The following is a 25,144-nucleotide window of genomic DNA, read 5'->3' as shown; positions in this document are numbered from 1 at the left end:
AGGGAGCCATGCCTTTTTCTGGCTCTCTTTTCTACCAAAGAACTTAATGAAATCATTTCTAAAACTCTAAAAACCTTTTTAGGCTCTGGGATTTGTTCTCAATCAGCAGCCCTTTGAGAGCAGAGACAATTTTTGTTTTTCTTTATATTCCCAGTGCTTAGCACAGTGCCTGGCACATAGAATCTGACTTATTAGCCCTTAACCTTGGGCAAATCCTGCCATCTATTATTTCCACTCCTGCCCCCAAGCTACTGAATGCTCCAGGAAAAAGTGTGAAGACCAAAGTTTAAGGAACTTTAAAAATATTTATAAAAGCACTTTTTGTTACAGCAAAATAATTGGAAAGAAAATTGGTGCCTGTTGATTTGGGAATGGCTGAATAAATTGGGGTATTTAAATGTAATGGAATATTTTTGTACTATGAGAAGCAATGAACATGAAAGGTTCAGAGAAAATCAAAAGTCTTACATGGGCTTCTGCAGAGTGAAATGAAAAGGACCTGAAGAACAAATTATGTGATGATCACAACAATGTAAAGGAAAACAACTTAGAAAGATTTCATGAAATCATGCTGTGAGTTCAGTACAGTTCAGTATTTAGCCTCAGTTGGACCTTTACTGTCACACTGCTGTCTTTTTAAAAATCTTTTTATCTTTTATTAACTCTCTACCCCACTCTCCACAAAAGCTATTTAAAACCTTCAACTGTCTTCCCTATCTCTTGCTCTCAGCAGATGACTTCACCTTACTGAGAAAGATTGACACCATCCAATGAGAAATCCTACATTTTTCCTCTTCTCTAAATCTCTCAGTCCAACCTATTTTCTCTTTTCCTTTCCTCCAGTCTCAGAAAAAGAGATGCTACTCATCCTTTCCAAAATTTTCCACTCCACCCATAACTATAATACCTTCCCTTTCCAAACCTTACTCCATCAATCATCCCCTTTCTCTCATGTTCCTTTTTTCCTTCATTCTCTACCAAGTTCTTTTCTTCAGCCTATGAACATGTGCTCCATACTCAGAAAAAATATTTATCCTCAGCCCTCCCCTCTCCCCTGAAGTTATATTATTCTCTATATTATCCTTCTCTGCCAAACTTTTTATTTTTTTGCCTTTTGGAGGGCTATTGGGGTTAAGTAACTTGCCCAAGGTTACACAGCTAGTTTGTGTGTGTGTGTGTGGGGGTGTTAAGTGTCTGAGGCTGCAACTCAGGTCCTCCTGACTCCAGGGCCTGCACTTTACTCACTGCACCACCTAGCCGCCCCCTCTGCCAAACTTTTTAGATAGAGTAGTCTAGAAGCAGTAGACATAATCAGTCTGGCTTCTGTCCTTACCACTCAATTGAGTCATTAATGACATATTATCCAATAGCTTGCTAAGCCCCTTGTTCTTATCCTCTTTGACCTCTCAGTGGCATTTCACACTACAGATCACTCTTTTTTTCTTGATGCTCTTTGTCCTCTTGGGTTTGTGCTGTGACGCTCCTGTGGTGTGCTCTTCCTGTTCCTCTAAGTATTCTTTCCATTTTTTTTATGGTTGTTCACCCTCCTCTCAGCCTTTAAACTTAGGTGTACTCCATGGTTTTGTCCCTGTGTTCCTTCTTTTCTCCATTTATTTTTTCTCCCTTAATAATCTCAAAACTTCCATGACTTTAATCATTACTTTTCTTTAACACAAATTTTTGCAGATGACTCCCAGATTGATTGTTCTGCCCCTAGCAAAGAGCACAAGATGAGGAGTCAAAGCACCTCAGATCCAGTTCTGGCTCTCACCATCATCATAGTTATCATATATATATATATATATATATATCCATTTGCATATATGTATATATTATACAATATATTATAAATGGCAGCTAATAATAGATATTGTAATTATATATGTCATGTGTAATTGGCTGCTCATTCATTCAGTTGTTTCTGACTCTTTATAGGCTCTTCTATCCTCCACTGTCTCTCAAAGTCTGGCCAAGCTCATGTTTGTTGTTTCCATAACACTATCTATCCATCTCATCCTCTGCTGTCCTCTTTTCCTTTTGCCTTCAATCTTTCTAAATATCAGGGTCTTTTCCAATGAGTCCTTTCTTCTCATTATGTGGCCAAAGTTTTTAAGCTCAGCTTCAGTATTTGACCTTCTAAGTGGACAATCTGAATTAATTTCTTTAAGTATTGACTGTCAATCTCCTTGCTGTCCAAATGACTCTCAAAAGTCTTCTCTGGCACCACAATTCAAAAGCCTGATTCTACAGCATTCAGCTTTCCTTATAGTTCAACTTTCTCAACCACATATTGAAAAAATCATAGTCTTGACTATATGGACCTTTGTTGGCAAGGTGATGTCTCTGCCTTTTTAGTATGCTGTCATATATTGTAGCTAACAATAATAATACTGCTTGAAGGTTTGTATAGCTCTTTATAAATGATATCTCATTTTATCATTTTATCTTCACAACAACTCTGAGTAGGCGCAATTATTACCCTTATGTTACAGATGAGGAAGCTAAGAGAGACAATGATTCAGTGACTAGGCCCACATATCTAATATGTATCTAAGGCTGAGGGAACTCTAATCTTCCTGACTCCAGGTCTGGCACTCTGTTCAAGGTGCCACCTAATTACTTCTATCTCACCTAAAAGATATGTGACCTTGAGCAAGTCATAACATCTCTGAGCCTCAGTTTCCTCATCCTTAGATGAGGAGGTTATACTACATTATCTCTAAGCACATTTCCAGATTCCAAATTTCATGAAACTTTCCCAGGAGTTCCAGTTCTGTATTTTGAAATCCCTGCTGGTTATTTCTACTTGATAAAGATCTACCCAGCACTTCAAATTCAACATTTTAAAAACTGAATACATCATCATGTTGTTTTCTCCTAATACAATATAATATTGGTGGAACTATAAATTGGGCCAATCAAACAGTAAACATTTGTTAAACTCCTAGTATTTGTCAGGCATAGTACACGCCCTCAAGGACCTTACAATTTAATAAGGGAGAGAAGAAACAAATATATACAAACAAGCTATATACAGAATAAATAGGAAATAATTAAGAGATAGAAGACACTAGAATTAAAGGGGTTGGGGAAAGGCTTCCTGTAGAAGACCCTATTTTAGTCGGGCCTTAAAGGAAGCCAGGGCACAGTTTCAGAGATGGTCAACATGTGGATTTTTTTTTTCACTTGACTATATTTATTTGTTAGGAGAGAATTTTGGGATTTTTTTTTAGAGGTGGGGGGAAATTAGTGGGAAGAAGTGGGAAGAAGAGTGATAATGATGCTTAAAAAAAGAAGAAAATAGGGGCGGCCAGGTGGCTCAGCAGGTAAGAGCACCGGCTCCAGTGTTGGGACGACCTGGAGATCGAATCCCGGGCTCAGACACTCAGCACCACACCCAGAAATAACTGGCCGTGTAACCTTCAGCAAGTTACTTAACCCCGATTGCTTAAAAAAAAAAAAAAGAAGAAAATAAAGAAAAGTACATAAATTAGACATTTAAAAATATACAAAAGAGGAAAAAAAGAAGGTCAGAATGGGACACAGATAAGCCAGGTAGTATTTGAACTACTGAGTTAAATTTAATATACTGCCTTATCGAGACTTGGACCTTTTTCACAGGTTTCTGTTTCTGAAGATAATATCAAACACAAAACTGCATTAGTAGCTACTAAAATATTTTGTATGTAACATGGGGATAAACAATAGTAAGAGGATACAGACAAAAATTGCTTGGAGAAAGAGAGTGAAAAGAGCTTAACGGTACAGCCCAGTACATTAGAAATAACTTGTAGGGGTGGCCAGGTGGCTCAGCGAGTTAGAGCACCAGCTCCAGTGTCCAGATAACCTGGGGATCAAATCCGGGCTCAGATACTCAGCACCACACCCAGAAATAACTGGCCGTGTAACCTTGAGCAAGTTACTTAACCCCGATTGCTTAAAAAAAAAAAAAGAAAGAACTTGTACCAGTACATTGGCTTCCTATTGCCTTAGGATCAAACATAAACTCATTAGTTTAGTTTTTTAAAGCCTACACAACCTGGCCCCCAGTTATCTTCCCAGCTTTGTTGTTGCACATTATTCCCCCTCTAGCTCTCTGTAATCCAATTAAACAGTCCTTGTCTGTTTCTCACACAAGATTCTGTGTCTTTGAACTGTCCTCCCCATGTCTGGAATGCACTCTCTCCAGAGTTACTCTCTTCAAGATGGACCTCAAGCACCACCTTTTGCATGATGCCTTATCTCCCCAAATGCTAGCACCTTCTCTGCCGAAATCCCTTGTATTTAACCCCCTTGTGTGTGTGTATGTATGTATGTATGTGTGTATATATAGAGAGACATACTCTATAGTTATTGAGTATATATTTTCATATATACTTAGCCTCCCCATTAGAACGTAAGCTTACTGTGAGTAAGGATCATTTCATTCTTTATACTTGTATCCCTGTACCTAGCACAGTTTCTGGCATATACTGAATACTTGTCAGTTGTTGATTCCTGACTCAGAAACTGGAAGGAAAGACAGAGGGGAAGGTCCAACCAATACCAACTCAGTGTATTACAATCTGCAGGTACATGACCATAGCCCTGACATGTTACTCCGGGGTCAACTACAAAAATGATTCTGAACAGCATTTGTTATAATCTTTGTAGAGCATGGTAGAGTTTAGATGTTGAACCCTGTCAAACCAGGATGATGTGAAGAAAGAGGATGACCTAGGCTCCCATTCTCTTGACCTTGATTCCATTCTCTTCCTTCTTCCCTAAATCCTTTGCAAACATAGGTATCAGTTACCCCCAACTTCTTTACTACAATTCATGATCTCAGTGGTCAACTGACAGACACACTCCGAGGAAAGTGTCTGCATCTTCATGGTTACTTTAATGCAGGGGTTCCTTAACCTTGTGGGTCATGGACCCCTTTGGCAGTTTGGTGAAGTCTAAGCAACCATTCTTAAAATAGTGGTTTTATTTTTTCCAATTATATGTAAAAATAATTCTAAACATTTTTTTTGAGTTCCAAATTCCCTCCATTCCCTCCACCCTCATTGAGAAAGTTATACATGTGCAATCTTTTACTATATCTATATAATCTATTACAATCTATTTTTTACAATTACAATCTATACATGTGCAACCCATATCATTGATATAGGTTATACATGTGCAATCTTCATTACCATTTTTTATAAATAGTATTTCATTTTTTCCAATTACATGTAAAGATAATTTTCAGCATTCACTGTTATAAAATTTTGAGTTCCAAATTTTTTTTCCCTCTCCTCCCCCCTCCCCAAGATGGTAAGTAATCTAATATAGGCTATACATATACAATCATATTAAACATATTTCTTCATTACTCATGTTGTGAAGGAAGAATCAGATCAAAAGGGAAAAGACACAAGAAACAAAAAACAAAAAGAGAGAAAATAGTATGCTTTGATCTGCATTCAGACTCCATAGTTCTTTCTCTGGAGGTGGACAGCATTTTCCATTATAAGTCTTTTGGAATTGTCTTGGATCATTGTATTGCTGAGAAGAGTTAAGTCAGTTATAGTTGATCACTGAATAGTATTACTGTTACTAAGTACAATGTTCTCCTGGTTCTGCTCACTTCACTGAGAATCAATTCAAGTAAGTCTTTCCAGGTTTTTATGAAATCCACCTGCTCAACATTTCTTATATAGCACAACAGTATTCCATTACATTCATATACTACAACTTGTTCAGTCATTCTCCAATTTATGGGAATCCTCTCGATTTTCAATTCTTTGCCAACACAAAAAGAGCTACTATAAATATTTTTGTATATGTGTGTCTTTTTCATTTTTTTTTATAATCTCTTTAGGATACAGACCTAGTATTGCTGGATCAAAGAGTATGGATACTATGATTGGCCTTTGAGCATAATTCCAAATTGCTCTCTAGAATGGTTGGATCAGTTCACAACTCCACCAACAATGCATTAGTGTCCCAATTTTCCCACATCTTCTCCAATATTTATCATTTTCCTTTTCTGCCATATTAGCCAATCTGATAGGTATGAATTGGTACCTCAGAGTTGTTTTAATTTGCATTTCTTTAATCAAAAGTGATTTAGAGCATTTTTTTATGTGATTATAGATAGCTTTAATTTCTTCATATGAAAACTGCCTGTTCATATCCTTTGACCATTTATCAGTTGGGGAATGACTTATGTTCTTACAAATTTAACTCTGTTCTCTATATATTTGAGAAACGGGGCCTTTATCAGAGATACTAGCTATAAAATTGTTTCCTAGCTTTCTGCTTTCCTTCTAATCTTGTTTGCATTGGTTTTGTTTATGCAAAACCTTTTTAATTGAATGTAATCAAAACTATCCATTTTGCATTTCATAATAATCCCCATCTCATTTGATCATAAAGTCTTCCCTTCTCCATAGATCTGACAGGTAAACTATTCTTTGCTCTCCCAATTTGTTTATGGTATCACCCTTTATGTCTAAATCGTGTACTCATTTTGATCTTATGTTGGTATAGGGTGTGAGATATTAGTCCTAATATTGAGCCAACCCTGCATTCCTGGTATAAATCCCACCTTGTCATAACGTATTATCCTGGTGCTAAATTGGTATAATCTCTCTGCAAATATTTCATTTAAAATTCATTAGAGGGGTGGCTAGTTGGCACAGTGAGTAAAGCACCGGCACCAGAGTCGGGAGGACCTGGGTTCTGTTCCGGCCTCAGACACTTACCACCCACACAAAAAAACTAGCTGTGTAAACTTGGGCAAGTTACTTAACCCCAATTGCCTTCCAAAAGGCAAAAAAATAATTCATTAGATAAACTGCTCTGTAATTTCTTTCTCTGTTTAGCTCCTCCTGGTTTAGGTATCAACATCATATTTGTGTCATAAAAGGAAATTGGTAGGATTCCTTCTTCACCTATTTTTCTAAATAGTTCACGTATTACTGGAATTGATTGTTCTTTAAATCTTTGGTAGAATTCACTTGTAAATCCATCTGGCTCTGGAGATTTTTTCTTAGGGTATTCATTGATACCTTGCTCATTTTCTTTTTCTAAAATGAAGTTATTAATTTCATTTCCTCTTCTGTTAATCTGGGAAATTTACATTTTTGTAAATATTCATCTATTTCACTTAGAATGTCAGATTTATTGGCATACAGTTGGGCAAAATAGTTCCTAATTATTGCTTTAACTTCCTCTTCATTGTTGGGGAATTCACCCTTTTCATTTTTGATATTGGTAATTTGGTTTTCTTTTTTTTTTAAATCAAATTAACCAGAGGTTTATCTATTGTATTGTTTATCCCCCATAAAAAAGAATTAGTTCAATAGTTTTCTTACTTTCAATTTTATTAATCTTTCCTTTGAGTTTCAGAATTTCAAATTTGTTGTTTAATTGAGGATTTTAAATTTGTTCTTTTTTTTTCCAGGATTTTTAACTGCACACCCAATTCATCAATTTGTTCTTTGAATTGATCTATTCATGCAAGCATTTGAGGAAATAAAATCTCCCCAAAGCACTTGCTTTGGCTGTATCCCATAAATTTTGGTATGTTTCATTGTTCTCTTTGATGAAATTATTGATTCTTTCTATGATTTGTTGTTTGACCCATTCAGTCTTTAGGATTATATTATTTAGTTTCTAATTAATTTTTAATCTAGCTTTCCATAGTCCCTTATTACATGTAATTTTTCATTGCATTATGCTCTAAAAAGGATTAATTTAATATTTCTGCCTTTCTGCATTGGATTGTGAGGTTTTTATGCTCTAATACATAGTCAATTTTTGTATAGGTGCCATGTACCACTGAGAAAAAGATACATTTCTTTCTATCTCCATACAATTGTTTCCAGAGGTCTATCATACCTAACTTTTCTGAAATCCTATTCACCTCCTTCTTTCTTTTGTATTTTGTGATTAGATTTATCTAGTTCTTATTTTACTTTTATTTTTTGCTTTTTTTGGAGGGGGCAAGGCAGGGCTTACCCAAGATCACATGGCTAATAAGTATTAAGTGTCTGAGATCAAATTTGAACTCGGATCCTCTTGACTCCAGGGCTGGTGCTCTATTCACTGCACCACCTAGCTGCCTGATTTAGCTAGTAGTTCTTAGAGGAGGAGGTTGAAGTTCCCCCAGTAGTATAATTTTGCTGTCTATTTTCTCCTGTACCTCACTTAACTTCTCTTCTAAGATTTTGGATGCTATACTACTTGGTGCATATATGTTTAGTACTGATATTACTTTGTTGTCTATTGGTACCTTTTAGCAAGATGTAGTTTCCTTCTTTGTCACTTGTAATTAGATCTATTTTTGCTTTTGCTTTGTCTGAGATCAGGATTGCTACCAACTGCTTTTGTTTTTCACTTCATCTGAAGCATAATACATTGTGCTCCAGTCTTTTACCTTTACTCTGTGTGTGTGTGTGTGTGTGTGTTTGTGTGTGTGTATCTGCTTCAAATGTATTTCTTGTAAATAATATATTGTAGGATTCTGTTTTTTTAATCCACTCTGCTATCTCCTTCCATTTTATGGGAGAGTTCATCCCATTCACCTTCACAATTATAATTACTAAGTGCATATTTCTCTACATCTTATCCTCCAGCTATTTATGTTTCTCTCTCTCCTTTCTTCCTTTCCCTCCTTGTCAGTGTTTTGCTCTATCTGTTGTCCCTTCTATAAGCCCACCCTCTTTTATTTTCCCCTTCCCCTTCTACTTCCCTATAGAGCAAGATACATTTCTTTACCCAACTGAATGTGTATCTTATTCCTTCTTTGAGCCAAGTCCAATAAGAGTAACATTCCAACAATGCTCACCCCCTCCCTTCTATTTCTCTCTACTGTGATAGTCCTTTCATGCCTCTTCATGTGATATAACTTACCCCATTCTGCCTCCCCCGTTCCTCTTCTCCTAGCACAATTCTTTTTGTAACCCCTTAATTATTTTTTATCATCACATCCAAGTCAACTGATACCCACACCCTCTGTCTAAGTATCCTCCTTCTAACTGCCCAAATGGAGATGTAGTTCCTAAGAGTTATAAGTATCATCTTCCCAAATAGGGATGTAAACAGTTTAACCTTATTGAATACCATGTTTGGTTTTTTTTTCTATCATGTTTATCTTTTTGTGTTTCTCTCAAGTCTTGTATTTGAAGATCAAATTTTTTGTTCAGTTCTGGTCTTTTCATCAGGAAATTTTGAAAGTCCCCTGTTTCACTGAATATCCATCTTTTCCCCTGAAAGATTATGCTTAATTTTGCTGGGTACTTGATTCTTGTTTGTAATCCAAGAAGTTCCTTTATCTTCTGAAATACCATATTCCAAGCTCCCCCCCCCCCCCCCAATGTAGAAGCTGCTAAATCCTGTGTTATCCTGACAATGGGTCATTTGAATTGTTTCCTTCTAGCTGCCTGCAGTATTTTTTCCTTGACCTGATAGTTCTATAGTTTGGCTATAATACTCCTTGGAGCTTTCATTTTGGGATCTCTTTCAGGAGTTGATCAGTGGATACTTTCAATGACTATTTTACTCTCTGGTTCTAGAATATCAGGGCAGTTTTTCTTGATAGTTGCTTTCTTTTTTTTTTGTCATGACTTTCAGGTAGTCCAATAATTCTTAAATTATCTCTCCTGGATCTATTTTCCAGGTCAGTTATTTTTCCAAAGAGGTATTTTACATTTTCTTCTATTTTGTTCATTCTTTTGATTCTGTTTGAATGATTTTTGATGTCTCATAGGGTCATTAGCTTCCACTTGCCCAATCCTAATTTTTAAGGAATTGTTTTCTTCAGTTAGCTTTTGTTCTTCCTTTTCCACATTTAAAGGAGTCATTTTCTTCAGTGGATTTTTTTTTCCCATTTGGCCAATTCTGTTTTTTAAGGAGTTGTTTTCTTCAGTCAATTTTTATACTTCCTTTTCCAAGCTGTTGACTTTTTTCATAATTCTCTTGCATAACTTTCACTTCTTTTTCCAATTTTTCTTCTACCTCTCTTATTCGATTTAAAAAATCTTATTTGAGTTCTTCTAAGAGGACTTTTTGGGCTTGAAACCAATTTATATTCCCCTTTGAGGCTTTATAGGTAGGCATTTTAACATTGTTGTATTCTTCTGAGTTTGTGTTTTGATCTTCCCTGTTGCCATAGTAGCTTTCTATGGTCAGGGTTCTTTTTAGTTTTTTGCTCATTTTAAAAAGTTGAGTTCTGCTCTTGGGGTACTGGGGGCACTGTCCCAAGGTTCTTACCAGGGATCTGGTCCCTGGCTTTCTGCACTGGGATCTTTGGGGCTGGCAGCTTGCCCATTGCTCTGGAGTGATCTGGTCTAGCTGCACTTGTACCCTGGGTTCCAGGGCTGGCAGTTTGCCTGCTGTGCTAGGGCTGGAGCCTCACAACTGGTCTGCTGTGCCACTGGCCTGCTGAGCCCATACCAAGGGGCCTTGGTTGCTGATCTGTGCTGTAGCTAAGAGCCTCCCATTGCCTTGCCTAGAGACTGCCTGTGCTGGGCTGTGCTTCCCTTTTACCCAAGTGAAACAGACCTTTCCTGAAGTCCTTCTAAGTTACATTGGGCTGGAAAATTGTTTGACTCTGTCTTTTTGTGTATTCTGTTGCTACAGAATTCTTTGAGAGACTTGATTTAATGTTGTTTCTGAGGAAACTGGGGAGAGCTCAGGAAATTTCCTGGGTTCTCTCTGCACCTTGGCTCTGCCAGAATAATGTTTTTAACCATACAAAATAAAATACAATGAATAAAAAAGGAAATCAACTACATTGAAATAGTTATTTTAAAAAAATTTAAAAAGTAAGCAAGGTCAAATTCCTGTGCAGGGTTATGAGTTATCTTTTTGCTGAATAGATCTGACCATATGACCACCACACTCCCCCTCCCCCAACAAAAACCTCTGGTGGCTCGCCATAGCTTACCAAATAAAATACAAACTACTCAGCTTTGTATTCAAGCTCTCTTTCTCCTAAATCTGGATCCGATTTACCTTTCCAGGTTTATGACAAGCTAATGCAATTCCTTTTGTTTACCCTATTCTCTAGCCAAGCTGAATCACTCACCTCAATCAGCATTTTTTTTTTTGGCCCCCAAGCCATTGTTTACTCCCTCTCCCAGGCTGAGGATGGACCTTTCTCCACCAGCCAAAAACCTTTTTCTAGTTCATTTCATGTACCATCTTCTCCATAGTGCTTCATTAATTATCTCAGCCATATGTGCTTTCTTCCTTCACAAATCTCTCATACAGCTGCATTTTTACTTTTTCTATGTATGTATGCTTGTATAACTTAAGACTATTGTTGTTTATATATTTTTATTAACCCATGCTACAAAATTGTAAACTCTTGAGAGATTGGTGGCTCTGTCTTGCTTTATCTATGAGCTTCAGTGCCTAATACAATGAATTGCACATAGAAGGTGCTAGAGGGCCCACCCTAGAGTCAGGAGGACCTGATTTCAGATCTAGTCTCTGATACTTACTAGCTGTGTGACCCTGGGCAAGTCATTTAACCCTGTTTGTCCCTCATCTGTAAAATGAGATGGAGAAGGAAATAGCAAACCGGTCCAGTATCTTTGCCAAGAAAACTCCAAATGGGGCCCTGAAGAATCAAACATGACTGAAATGACAACAACAGTAAATGCTTGTCCAGTGGCGGAGAGGAAAGAATGCTGCCTACAAAATAAGCTCCTGTCTCCTAGTTATCACCTGTATGACCTTGGGCAAGACAAATCACTTCCTCCATAACCCTGGCATATTGCTCCAGGACAAATTTAGAATTTAAATTATTGAAAGTCTAGGGATTTTCAATTTTGTCTTTATATTTCATCACCTAGGTGGTGCAATGGATAGAGATCCTCCCTCAACATCATACCCAGAGTCAGGAAGATGAGTTCAAATTCAGCCTCACTAGATGCCTGACCCTGGGCAAGTCATTCATATTGATGGAGTACCTGGGGTCTAAATCAATTTGTAACATCAATTTGTAAAACCAGTTTGCACAATTGTAACTGCAATCTGTATTGTCAAACTCTGCCCCTTCCCCCTATCTGCACTCTGCCTAGGCAACAACTTGTGACTCCTTTGTTCTTACTTAATGTCTTCATGTCTCCTGTCTGGCCCAAATCTCATCTAAACTATCTATGCACTAAAGTCACAAGTTCCTTTCAGTCAGCTCTAACCTTTATCTATGCACTGAGGTCCCTTCCCTCCATCCGATCAGCTCTGACAATGGCAGCCCTACCCTTTAAAATGCAGGTCCCCTAAAGGACTCTTGCCCGCTTCTTATAGAAGCATAACAATAAACTTCTACAACTCTCACTCCAATTAAGCCAGAGACCTTGAATTCTTTCCAGACGCTATTGCAGGTTTTCTGGTCTTGGATAAGATCAGAGTTCCTGCTGAACTAGAGGGAGCCATCCCTCATCAATATAACCTGTTTGCTTCGGTTTTCCCAACTGTAAAATGGGGATAATAATAGCACCTACTTTGAAGGGTTATTGTGAATTTCAAATGAGATAATATTATAAAGTGCTTAGCACGGTACTTGACACATAAAAGGTATTTAATAAATGCCTGTGATGTAGCCTGGCACAGGGGAATGAGTACTGAATTTGAAGATAAAGAACCTGGGTTCAAATTCTGACTCTTTTAATCTCTATAATCTGGCTCTTTAACCTATGTGACTTTGGGCAATGCTCTTAACTAGATTATCTTTATGGTCCCATCCAGTTCTGAAGCTGTGATTCTATAATTCTTCCTTGGGTTTCTGTGTAAATATATATAATATATACTCATATGAAAAGTGAGGGGTTTGACAAAAAAAAATAATCTGAGGAACCTTCCAGTTTTGGATCCTATAATCCTAAAATTTGAATTGAGTTATCTCATAGAAGTCCTTAAGGAACTAGATTTAATGAATGGTTAGTAATTAGCAATTAGCCTGCGAATTATTAAATAAAATTCATGCTTCTAAAGTGCTTAAAAACTTACCAAGGAGCTTAAAGATTTCCAAAGCTTTCTTTTTTTTTTTTTACACTCAATTTGCTTTAGCAAAACCCTTTTTTGCAAGCAATGCAAAGACAAACCAGCTTGAATTATTCAAGTCTGAATTAATAAGGTTTTACTTGATAGCCAACAGCTTTTCTGCTTCCTACAATTTATTATCTGTACTGCTCAGATCACACAATTATCACCCACTACCTTGTACTATTAATTAATTTCTCCTCCGTGTGGCCCACTTCTCCATCTGGAAAAAAAAATGTGAAGGCACCAAGCTTTATATCACTTTGGATACCCCATAGCAGCATAGTGCTTTGCATACAGTAATTGTTCAAAAAATACTTGTTGATTTTTGGGGAAAGTATATCTGTGATTTAATTGGTGTAGAGAATTTCATGTGAGGAAACTCCTTCAATCAATGTAGACTACTTTCAGTTGCAGAATTCCTACAGGCACTAATTTACCCAGCTTCACAGAGTAGGTTTCTGAGGGGGAACTTGAACCCAGGTTGTCCAGATTAGGAGGCCTATCTTCTAGCTGCTTCTCTTTCTAAACTACACTTATGTCAATACCCAAACCATCCAAACTCAAATATCACACACAAACACACTCACGCACTCTCTCTCTCTCTCTCTTTCTCTGTCTCTCTCTCTGTCTCTGTCTCTGTCTCTCTGTCTCTGACACCCAGAAGGAAACAGGAGGTGGGAGGAGTATGGTATGTGTCTAGCTAGTCAGCATTTATATGGCACTTTAAGGTTAAGGAAATATTCTGCAAATATTATCTCATTTTATCCTTTTCTTGAGCTCAAATCCAGTCCCAGACACTTAGCAGTTCTATGACCCTGGGCAAGTCAATTAACTCCATTTGCCTCAGTTTCCTCATCTGTAAAATGAGCTGGAGAAGGAAACAGAAAACCACTCCAGTATCTTTCTTTGTCAAGAAAACACCAAATGGGGTCACAAACAGTCAGACACAACTAAACAACAAATGGGCCTAGTGAAAAAGTTATGGAAAAGAAAAAACAGACCCCTAATCCCCGAGGTTCTGCCATTTCTGCTCCTAGTCCAGGAGATTTAATGTGCTTGTCACGTCATAGAACATGTAATGTATTTCTTGTCTTCCTCCCTCCTGCCTGTAAAATACTTCTTTTCACTTATGAATACACTGCCATGAGGCTGGGTAGCAGCAACTCTAGGTGTTCCAGAATGAGAATGCACTCACTTTAGCACAATCTCATGACAATAACCCAATTTGTATATCCCATGGCATTATTAAGGAGTATACACACACACATTTTATTTAAAAATATGAAAGATCAGATTGGTGATGAGATTGTAAACTCCTCTCTTATGGGGTTGGGGGGAGGAGAGTTTTATATTTTATATACCTTTGTAGCCTTCATTGTACTTAGCACAGTGCCTTGAACATAGTGATTACTCAATAGTCATTAAGAGAATGAATGAATGGTCATTAAAGAATCACCAGACAATTGAAAGAGGCTTAACTGTTAACTGAGATAAACCATATGTCCACACAGAGATTGTATTGAGCAAAACAATAAAGACTGAAATTGAAACCCCACATGTCAAATAGTACAGAACTACATCCCACTAAAATTTGGCAAAGAAATTATAAGCAAGTATTCTGAAGAGCTGTTCTCTTGTTCCTGAAATGTGCAAAGAAATAACATACTGATGACCTGATCCCCCAGAGACAAAAACAAAGGGGGTATCTATTTTTAAAACAATTTTTAGATCTACCTTTTCTATTCCTCCCATTTTACAGATGAAGAAACTTTAGACCTAGAGTGATTACATGACTTGCCCAAGGCCAGGAAGTTAAATGATGATAGTTCCCAGGACCTGAGTTGAGACCTCCTGACTCTCTATACCACATCACCCTACCTGATTAAGGAGAGCTTTGTTTCCAGAAAGATTTTGTGGGTGGTGCAGACAGCACTTGAAATGCTCAAGTACAGCAATGTCTATCACATAACTGACCAAATTCTTCTGCCATTCATCTCTATTTGAAAACAAATATTAGTAAGGGTTGGATGGTTCTTGGAAGGGTATGTGATCACTCACAGTAAGTTAAGTGAGCCGTTACCTTCATTGATGTAAAGCAGCTTTGAGGATGCCAGGAAATGGGGTATGTTACCTTGAAGGATTGCCCTCCTGGGACCGATTTCACACCAAGAATGGCCCTTTGGAAATAAAAGGTGTAGTGTAGCACTGGAGAAAGTTGAGCTAAAATAATTTTTAAAAATAAATATTTTTTTGAAAGTGATTTAAAAAAAAAACACTTGGAAAACTTTTTTGTGGGGAGGAGCTATCCAACCTTCCAAGGTTTCTTGAAGCCTTAACAAACAACACTTTGAGTGCCAGTCTCCTAGTGAAGAAGGAACAAAGTGAATGAAGCAAGGAGTACTTCTAAATCAAGGTGGATATAAGCCCAAGAACTCTCAGAGTCACACAGCTGGTTTCAGAAACAAAAATTCTTTAGCAAGTCTAACTTTGGATTCTCTTTTTTTAGCCTCAAGAATTTTTTTTTTTTCATTGGAAGTTGATATCTATACCTTCAATGTGAACAACTCAAGTTGTTGAGAAGCTTCTGGGTATGTTGATCTTTTTTCTCCCCTCCAAAGGCATCAAATGAATCCAAACTAGGGGAAGGGGGAAGTTGGTGACAAAGAAGCTCCAAATGTCAGCATTTTAAATTGTAGCAGATTCCAACAAGCAATTAGTAAAAGGAACTCCTTCCCCAGCCTCCTCCTCTTAAGAGAGACCATGGAAAAATGTTTCAGCCAAATCCAGTACGTGACCCAAGACTGTGAGAGAGCAATCTCAGCTTGGGATGGTGTCCCTAAGCCAGGACTGTGACCGACTATAGAGCTTTATCAATGCTAAAGGGATAGGAAATAGAATCACAGATTTTAGAATTAAACCGTACTAGTTAATCTAGGGTTAAACCTTTTTAGAATTAAACCTTAGTGATCAATCAGACCAGGGACATTAGAGAAGGCCAATAATCTGGCTGCTTACTCTCCCCTTCTGAAACCCCCAAACCCCAAGTGTATTGTACGTTTTTTGTTTAGATTCAATAAGGCAGTGTGGCAAACTGGAAAGAACATTGAATTTAGAGTCATAAGACCTGAGTTTAAACCTCATTGACTTCCATAGCTTTAGCTATTATATCTATTCCAAATACTTATATAAATAATTCTCAAATCTATGTCTCTAATCTCCATCTAGGAACATCAGATTTAGAGACTAAGATGAAGTACCAGCTCTGCTATTTACTACCTTCGTGACCCTGAGGAAATCATCTAACTCTACTCGGCCTCAGTTTCCCCATCTCTAAAATGAGGGAGTTGGAGAATATCTCTAAGGAATCTCTAGTTCTAGACCTATGAGAACTATAACAAGTGATTGAAAAAATTTTGTAGTAGTATTGAAATAGATGAAATATTTTTTAAAAATTGAGTTTGAGTGCAACAATCTATAATAGGATCAACTAATCAACAAGCACCTTATTACCAGACACTGGAAATACAGGGAATATGTATGTATAAATCTATATGTACATATAAGTATATACATTTATGTATACACACATATATACACACAAAGGTTGGGACCAGTGCCTTTGCATCACTAAGAGTCATTATCACCTACTTACCTCGGGGGAGACCACCAGGAAAAAAAAAAGCTTTAAGAGAGTCATATTTGTGTGAACTGTTTGATTTTGAATGGCTTTTCGAAATGACAGTGCAGCTGAACCAGCAGTCTTTCTTCTTCCAATTGCCTATAGACAGAGCCAGTCAACCGAGGGGTGGCATGAGAAACTCCAACAATGAGAGAATGCAAACCAAGGCAAGTCCCTCAAATTTGACTAACATCTGCTGGAGACACTGGCCCAATTTTGTTTGTTTATTTTAATTTGGAATTTGAGAGACCAACCACAATTTTGCCACATGGATTTTGTGGTGATTCTTTGGTGCAAACCATTGGGAAAAACCCTTGAAAGGACAATGCTAAATTCTCCCTGGGAGCTCAGACACATTTCAGGAATTGGGAATATGTACAAATATGCCAGCTGTACCCTTGTTTAATTAGGTGAGGCAAGGCAGTGGTGCTGCATCAGTTTAAAAAGTTTCTACTCTCACCTCCAACTCTGAGCCCTGAAACTGCCGTTCTCATTCTCTGTCTTTCTGTCTGCTGTTTTCCTTTGTTCCACAACCCCAGCAGAAATGACTGCTGCTTCAATATAGGTGGAAATAGAGCCCATGAACTGGGCCTTGAGAAGTCCCTGGCTTTGTGGCTTTCTCCTGGCATAGGAGGCCAGAATCAAGTCCCATCAGTAAGAGCCACCACATGTCCCTGTGGAGCATCAGAAGATGGTGGCAGGCACAGTTCTATCTAATGGGGCACAGTCACACCGCCTCAGCAGTGCCATTAGTAGTTGGTGTTGGTAGAGTGGGCAGCTGCCACATGTGTGGACAGTTTTCTCTTACTTTTTATGAGGATCAGTGAGTGACTATGCAGGAAGTGTCAACATCTTTGCTGTATCTTTGATGTTCCTCGTTTTGCTCCTGCATATGGTCACCTTTTTACACTGAGAGGCTCACTGCAAAGGACTGGCATCACTCCCGTACATCAGATTGTTTAGATCTGGACTCTCCCAGATACAGTTACTCCTTCAGGGGAACTATTACTTTATTCATTTTGTTTTTTATGTTTCTGTTAGAGTTTTTCTCATCCTCCTTCAATGCTGTCTATATCAGAATCCCTCAATAACAGAGGTAAGGATTGACCAATAATAGCCCTAAAGTTGTTTAAGTAGTGGAAGGTCCTCTGTAAGGATTTACTTAAGGATCAAGGAAGGGCTGGAGTGTTATAGGAGCAATATCTCAACCCCCACCTCCATGTAAGTTAGACTAGTTTTTCCTTAACAGGTATTGAGACCTTCGTCAAGACTCCTGACACCATGTTTTAAGAGAGTCATATTTGTGTGAACTGTCTGATTTTGAATGGTTTTTTGAAATGACAATGCAGCTGAACCAGCAGTCTTTCTTCTCCCAATTGCCTATAGACAGAGCCAGTCAATGGAGGGGTGGCATGAGAAACTCCAATAATGAGAGGAATGCAAACCAAGGCAAGTCCCTCAAATTTGACTAACATCCTAACATCTGCTGGAGAAACTGTCCCAATTTTGTTTGTTTATTTTAATTTGGAATTTGAGAGACCAACCACAATTTTGCCACATGGATTTTGTGGTGATTCTTTGGTGCAAACCATTGGGAAAAACTCTTGAAAGGTTTATATATATACATGTATATTTTATATATATACCTATATATATATGTAAAACCATGTTTTATATGCACATGCATAACCTATATTGGATTGCTTACCATCTCAGGGAAGGGGGAAGGAAGAAATGGAGGGAAAGATAAAATTCGAAACTAAAAACAAAAAAAAAAATGTTCCACAACTTGTTTTAACATGTAATGGGGAAAAATAAAATATTATTTTAAAAAATGGCTGACATAATCTCCTTATCACTTGAGTACAAAATCATAAGGAGGACCAAAGGTATTCATTCTGAAGGGTTTGTGGCTCATAGATCATGATATACTCGGGAAAGGCACCTTCACTCAGCTGAATTGACTCAAGGATTCCTCAGTTTCTCTTCTTGTTGAATATACTTTCTATAGCTAAGTAAATATTTTTTAACTGTTGAATGACTTACAAGTGTTGCATTTTCTTCCAATAGCTAACAAAAGTACTAGGAGCCTGGTCAGAGTCAAGCCCAGCTCAGAACAAATCCACAGATGTTTATGTGGAAAGAGAGAGGGAAACAGAGACAGAGAGAGACAGAGACAGAGAAAGAGAGAGACAAAGAGAGACAGAGAGAGATATGGGGGAGGGGATTGAGAGTGGGAGGAAAAGGAAGAGGGAGAGACAGACCAAGAGACCCACATTATGTAAAAGGAGGTTGAGAAGGAGTGGTCAGACAGATAAGAAAACAGAGAAAAAAGTGTTATGAAAATCCAGACAGGAGAAAGTGGTCAACAGTGACAAATGATGCAGGAAGATCATGAAGGATCAAGGTTAAGCTGGAAGGAACCTCAGAGGTCATCTGATTCATTTTTCTTATTTTCCAGAAAAGAAAACTTAGGCTCAGAGAGAAGTGACTTGCCTGAGGTTGTATGGGTAATCTGTCTCCCTCGTTTTATAATGGCTGGTAATTTACCTGTGGAAGTTCACACAGCCACTTAGCACAGTCAGAACTAAACCCAAGTCTCTTGGTCACCAGTCTGGTGTTCTTTCCATTATCCTTCACTGTATAGAACTGGGGGCAGGCTAGGTACTCCACCCCCTTTACCACGGCTGAGGTGATTAATTGGAACTGCACAGCACTGATTCGGAATTATATAGGTCACTTAACAGGTACTTTGTAGCTTTCTTTACAAAGGCCTGATTAATGAATGATGGCTATTGTTTCTGACTTGGCAACCCCCATATTATTTTACTCTGACTTTGTTGTAAAAAATAATAACTATGACCCACCAGGCCCCAGACCTCCCAGAAAGGTTACAGTACCCTATTCATATTCTCACACTGAGCTCCACCAAATTAGGAACTTTATAGCCTAAATCCTTGGGAATAAATTATAAGACAACAATGATCAAGATCTGGGCTTGGAGTCAAGATTTGGGTTCAAATTCTGCCTCTGGCACTTACCAGATATATAACCCTGGGGAGGTAACTTGATCCCTTCATGTTTCAGTTAAATCCCTATGACATATCTACTCACTCATAAATGGGCTGGTTGGTTGAGTAACAATCTCTCAGAGTCATTCTCAATTCTGCAATTTCCCTCACCTCCCACACATCCCAAATAGTTTCTAAGCCTTGTCAACTCTACCACTACAATATTTCTCAGCTCTTTCCCTTTCCCTTCAGATGCATACATCTACAAACATTATTCTTAGAAGGGGATAGGGTGTCATTCTAAGAGGCATCACCAGATTGACAAAGAGATGCATGACACAAAAATGGTTCAAAAATGAGAGAATTGAAATAGATGGCCTCTGAGATCCCTTTCAGTGCTATATCTATGTTCCAGTCATTTTTTGGTCATGTCTCCACAGCCAGAGTGCAAATTCCTTAAGGCCAGGAACCATACTTCATATTTTTTTTGTATCCCTCTTAGACTTTGAAATAGTATGATGCACACGGTAGGTGCTCAATAAATAGTTGTTGAACAGTGTACCCACATTTTGCTCTGATGCTATTATTTTTATCTTGAATGTATTAGAACATTAACGTTTGTTATATACAGAAGGATGCTGGAAGTGCCTCAAAAACATTGAAAACCAGAGGGTACAAAAAGGGGAACAATAGCCTGCATTGTCATTCTGTTATGAAGGAAGCCTCCCTGGAGAGTGTGGAGGGGCTTATGGGGCCTCAGATCCTACAGCAGGCTCAGATAATGGCTCCCAGCTGGAGTCATCTGTAAAAAGGAGTTCTCAATGTCTATACTCATAGAAGGAACTCAAGCATAGACCATGTTCCATATCCTTGTGAATCCCCCAAATAACATGACTTGTCAACATCAATTTTCAAGGAATATTTGGTTCCGATTTATTTTTCGGTTTCTTTTACAGCTTTGAAAAATCACCCTTTGCCCTAGTTCTTTTTAAATGATCTCTTTCTTTTGGTTTTGGGAGAATGAAGTCCCAAGACAACCCTCATGATCCTCACCATGAGGCATCTTCAAAAACAATTGATGGTCCAAACAGTCAGGGGGAACTAAGAAAACAAACTACTTCTGAAGGATTCGACTGCTGGGAAGTAAACCAGAGTTCTCCTCTATCACAACAAATCCCTTGGATTCTCATTCTATTTTCTGGTGAGAAAGCAACCCCTTCCCAACTCCAGTGCTGTGATTGTCTGCTCTTTGCAGGCTAAACAAAGGGGACAGTCAGGTCTCTCTTGTTATCTGGGATGGCTGTTTCTACCATTATTGTGTGGGGAGTATAGATGGGCAGCTAGGTGGATAGAGCATCAAGCCTGGAGTCGAGGACTCATCTTTCTGATTTCGAATTTGGTCTTAGACACTTACTAGCTGTGTGACCCTGGGCAAGTCACTTAACCTTGTTTACCTCTGTTTCCTTATCCATAAAATGAGCTGGAGAAGGAAACAGCAAACCAGTCCAGTATCTTTGCCAAGAAAACTCTAAATGGGATCACAAAGAGTCAGAAAAAACTGAAAAATGACTCAACAACAACAAGCAAATATGATGTGACTGGTGCCCATGTAGGTTATATGTGTTCACATGGGTTTATCTAGATGTGCCTTGCAAAGAGGTATGATTAGATAGCTGTAGAGTCTCCTCAACCCTCCCTTCTCCAAAGAAGAAACAGATTCCTGTCAGGAAGCAGGAGGTTAGGATCAGAGGGTGTCCATTTTCTTCTCATTAGAGAAAGGGTACTACACTAGAATTTTATGTGTCTGCCCCCATAAACATTATTAGTATAGGGAAAATAATTTTTAGGTTTGAAATAAGTTCCTGATGACTATTCCTTAATGAGGAAGGAGTGCTCCAAACTATATATCCAAGACTTGACTCCATTCTCACCAATGCCCATTACACAAAGAACACATAAAGCAAATAGGAAATAATTCCATTTATCTAAACTAATAGCAAATGGAAGTCACAAAAGCTATACTATGAGAATATGCTAGACAATATGGAGAGTAAATGAGATTTCCCATGGGGTGTAGAGAAGGGGAGAGACAGAGAGACAGACAGAGAGACAGACAGAGACAGAGAGAGAGAGAGACAGAGAGAGACAGAGACAGTGAGACAGAGAGAGGGAGAGAGACAGAGACAGAGAGACAGAGACAGACAGAGACAGAGACAGAGAGAGACAGAGACAGAGAGAGACAGAGGCAGAGAGACAGAAAGAGACAGAGAGAGACAGAGAGATCTCACCCAAGGGGAAATTCCCCAAAGTCTCTAGTGTAGCAAGCTGAGGGGATAGGGACATGTTGAGGCACTGGCTCCTCTACATGCTTGCTTCTTCCTAGAGTTTTTCTCTCTTTTCAGGGACCTGAACATTGTCTTCTCTCTCAAAACTGGAAGCCAGGCAACCAGAATCTCTCTTCTTCCAAGCACTTGCGAATTCCACCCCTCATTTAGGTATCAAGCATTATGTAATAAATCTTTGCCAATGAAGAGCCTTTGAACGTTTTGCTGTTGTTCAATTCTTTTTTCAGTCATGTCAGACTCTTTGTGACCCCCCCTTTGGGGTTTCCTTGGCCAAGATACTGGAGTGGTTTGCTCTTGCTTTCTCCAGTTCATTTTACAGATGAGGAAACTAAGGCAAACAGGATTAAATGATTTGCCAAGGGTCACATAGCTCATAAATTTTTGAGGCCTGATTTGAATTCAGGAAGATGAGTCTTCCTGACTCCAAGTCTGGCACTCTATCCACTCTGGTTATGGCTATCTGGAAGTTGATGGCTATGATGGCTAGCAGCACAGGACTAGGGTTGAGGCTGGCTATCTACCCGGGGAGGACGATGCACTGGTGACCCTTACAGAGCATTGACTACTATACAATATATTCATCAAGAAAGTATTTTTCATTTGTGTATACCCTTTGACCCAGAGATCCTGCCACTAGACAGAAATCCTAGGGAGGTCAAATAAAAATAGAAAGAAAAGTCCCATATGCACCAAAATATTCATAGCAGCATGTTTTGTGGTAGCAGAGAATTAGAAGCAACATAGCTGAGAAATGGATAAACCAATTGTGGGACAAGAATGTTACAGAAGTTTACCACACTGTAAGAAATAATGAATAAGAAGCATTCAGAAAAGCTCGGAAGTCTAGGGATTATAGACAAAGAACTGAACAGAATTTGACAGTTCAATCCCTTAAATTATAGGATCAAGGAGGTTAAGTGACTTGCACAAAGTAAGGATTAAACCTCAGAGACAGGATTTGAAACCAGATCCTCTGACTCCACCACCAGGCTTCTTTCCATTATATCATGTTGCCTGCTTTATGATCTGATGCAGAATGAAGTAATGAAAGGAAAACAATGTACACAATGAACACAAAATAAATGGAAAGAAAAAAAAGGAAACAGAATTCTACATATTTGCAATAAACAAGTTTGCCAAAGGGAAGAGCTGAGAAGATCTATCTCTCCCCTCCTTTGAAGAGGTGGAGGACTGGATGGAATATTGCATATACTGTTTGGCAGAGCTGATATATTGATTTCTTTTGTTAATCTGCTTTTTTTCCTCTTTATTCCTTTTTTTTTTAAATAAAGGATGGCTCACTGGGTAGAGAAGACAGACATATATGGAAATTAAAATAATGGAAAAAACAAAATATATCAATAAAAATAAGAAAAGCTTTTTTCCACACTTATGCAAAACTGAAAGTTCTGAGAGCTCTGGTCTGAAGTCCCTTATGACTTTTCCCAATATGCTGTGGGCTGTTTTGAGTAATCTTATTTGTATTTCCCAATTGTAATTCCCAACTGATGCTATAACCTCTATTTATAGGGCATGCCAGTCACAAAACCAGTAACAAAAGCATTTAAGACGTAAAATCAATTCAAATGACAAGATGGGATCAAGCAGTAGAATCTTTGTCTACACCTGTATACAAAAGGGCAAAACTTCTTTATATGGTCCAGGAGTATCATAGTTTAATCATCATAGTGGTTGTTGAACAAAGTCACTTTATAATTTATACATAGTGGCAAACACTTAGGTTTCAGTATTGTTTGCCTCAAGGATCTTGGAGTGGCCGGATCAGGCAGGCTGGTGATCTTTGAAACTCCTCACCTTGGCAGTGAGATCACTAATATCCTGTAGGCATTAATCACTAATGTCCTGTAGGTTTTGGGATATTAGGGCATTATGACTTCATTTACCTCCACTTCTATCTTTTGCAGCCTATAGTCTTCCTCTCCCATCTTTGATTGCTCCTCTGTGGCTTCCTCCAGCAGCCATATTTATTTAAAAAAAAGTTCTCCCTTACAAAACATTCCCCCTCTAATCAGTCTTAACTAATGAAGCTGCCCCTCTATAGCCAGATATATACAGCCTTCTGGGAAATGTAAGGGAATTTTTCCCAACAAGTTAAGGCCTTAATCATCATGGGAAATAAAGTTCTGGGGATTTTTCCATTTCTATTGTTGCTTGAATGGTAATACATTTTTTTTGCTTTTATTTTTGGAGGGTGGAGGGCAGGGCAATTGGGGTTAAGTGACTTGCCCAAGGTCACAGGCTAGGTTTTTTTTTGTGTTAAGTGTCACCCCACACATTTTTAAGGTAATTAGAAGACAGTTATGGAACATGGCTGGATAATGATAGTTGCTGTTGTTTATGTGGGTTTTTTTGAGTGGCACAGTGAAAAGAGTGCTAGATCTGGAGTCAGGCAGACCTGAGTTCAAATCTAACCTCAGACACTTGTCTGTCCCTGAGCAAGACCCTTAACCTCTGTGTGCCTCAACTTCCTCAACTCTAAAATAAAGATGATAATAATAGCACCTACCTCACAGGGTTGTTGTGAAGATCAAGTGAGATTTTACATATATATATATATATATATACATATATATATATATATATATATATATGTGATTTTTTTTTTGCTGAGGCAATTGTATTTAAGTGACTTGCCCAAGGTCACACATCTAATAAGTGTCAGATGACAAAGACTGGATTTGAACTCAGGTCCTTCTGACTTTAGGACTGGTGTTCTATGCCCTGCACCATCTAACTGCCCTGAGATAATATTTATAAAGCTTAGCACGGTACCTGGCACATAATAGGCAATGTAGGAAATTGCTTATTCCTTTCCTCCTCTTTATCCCATCTCAGATGCTGTGTTACACACTTTTGTCAACATCGGAAGATGGTATACCTACAATGATCTGCCAATGAATCTCATAAATTAAAAAAAAAGTTTTAAATTCCTCTCATCCCTTGTTTTGTTTTAGTCATTTTAGTCATGTCTGACTCTCTGTGACCCCATCTGGGGTTTTCTCAACAAAAATACTGGAGTGGTTTGTCACTTCCTTCTCTAGATCATTTTACAGATGAGGAAA

This window comes from Petaurus breviceps, unplaced genomic scaffold, assembly GCF_028583685.1.
Source record: "Petaurus breviceps papuanus isolate PSGF00001 unplaced genomic scaffold, PetGlider_PUasm1.0 37, whole genome shotgun sequence".
Taxonomy (NCBI): Eukaryota; Metazoa; Chordata; class Mammalia; order Diprotodontia; family Petauridae; genus Petaurus; species Petaurus breviceps.
This window is presented reverse-complemented; position numbering follows the sequence as displayed.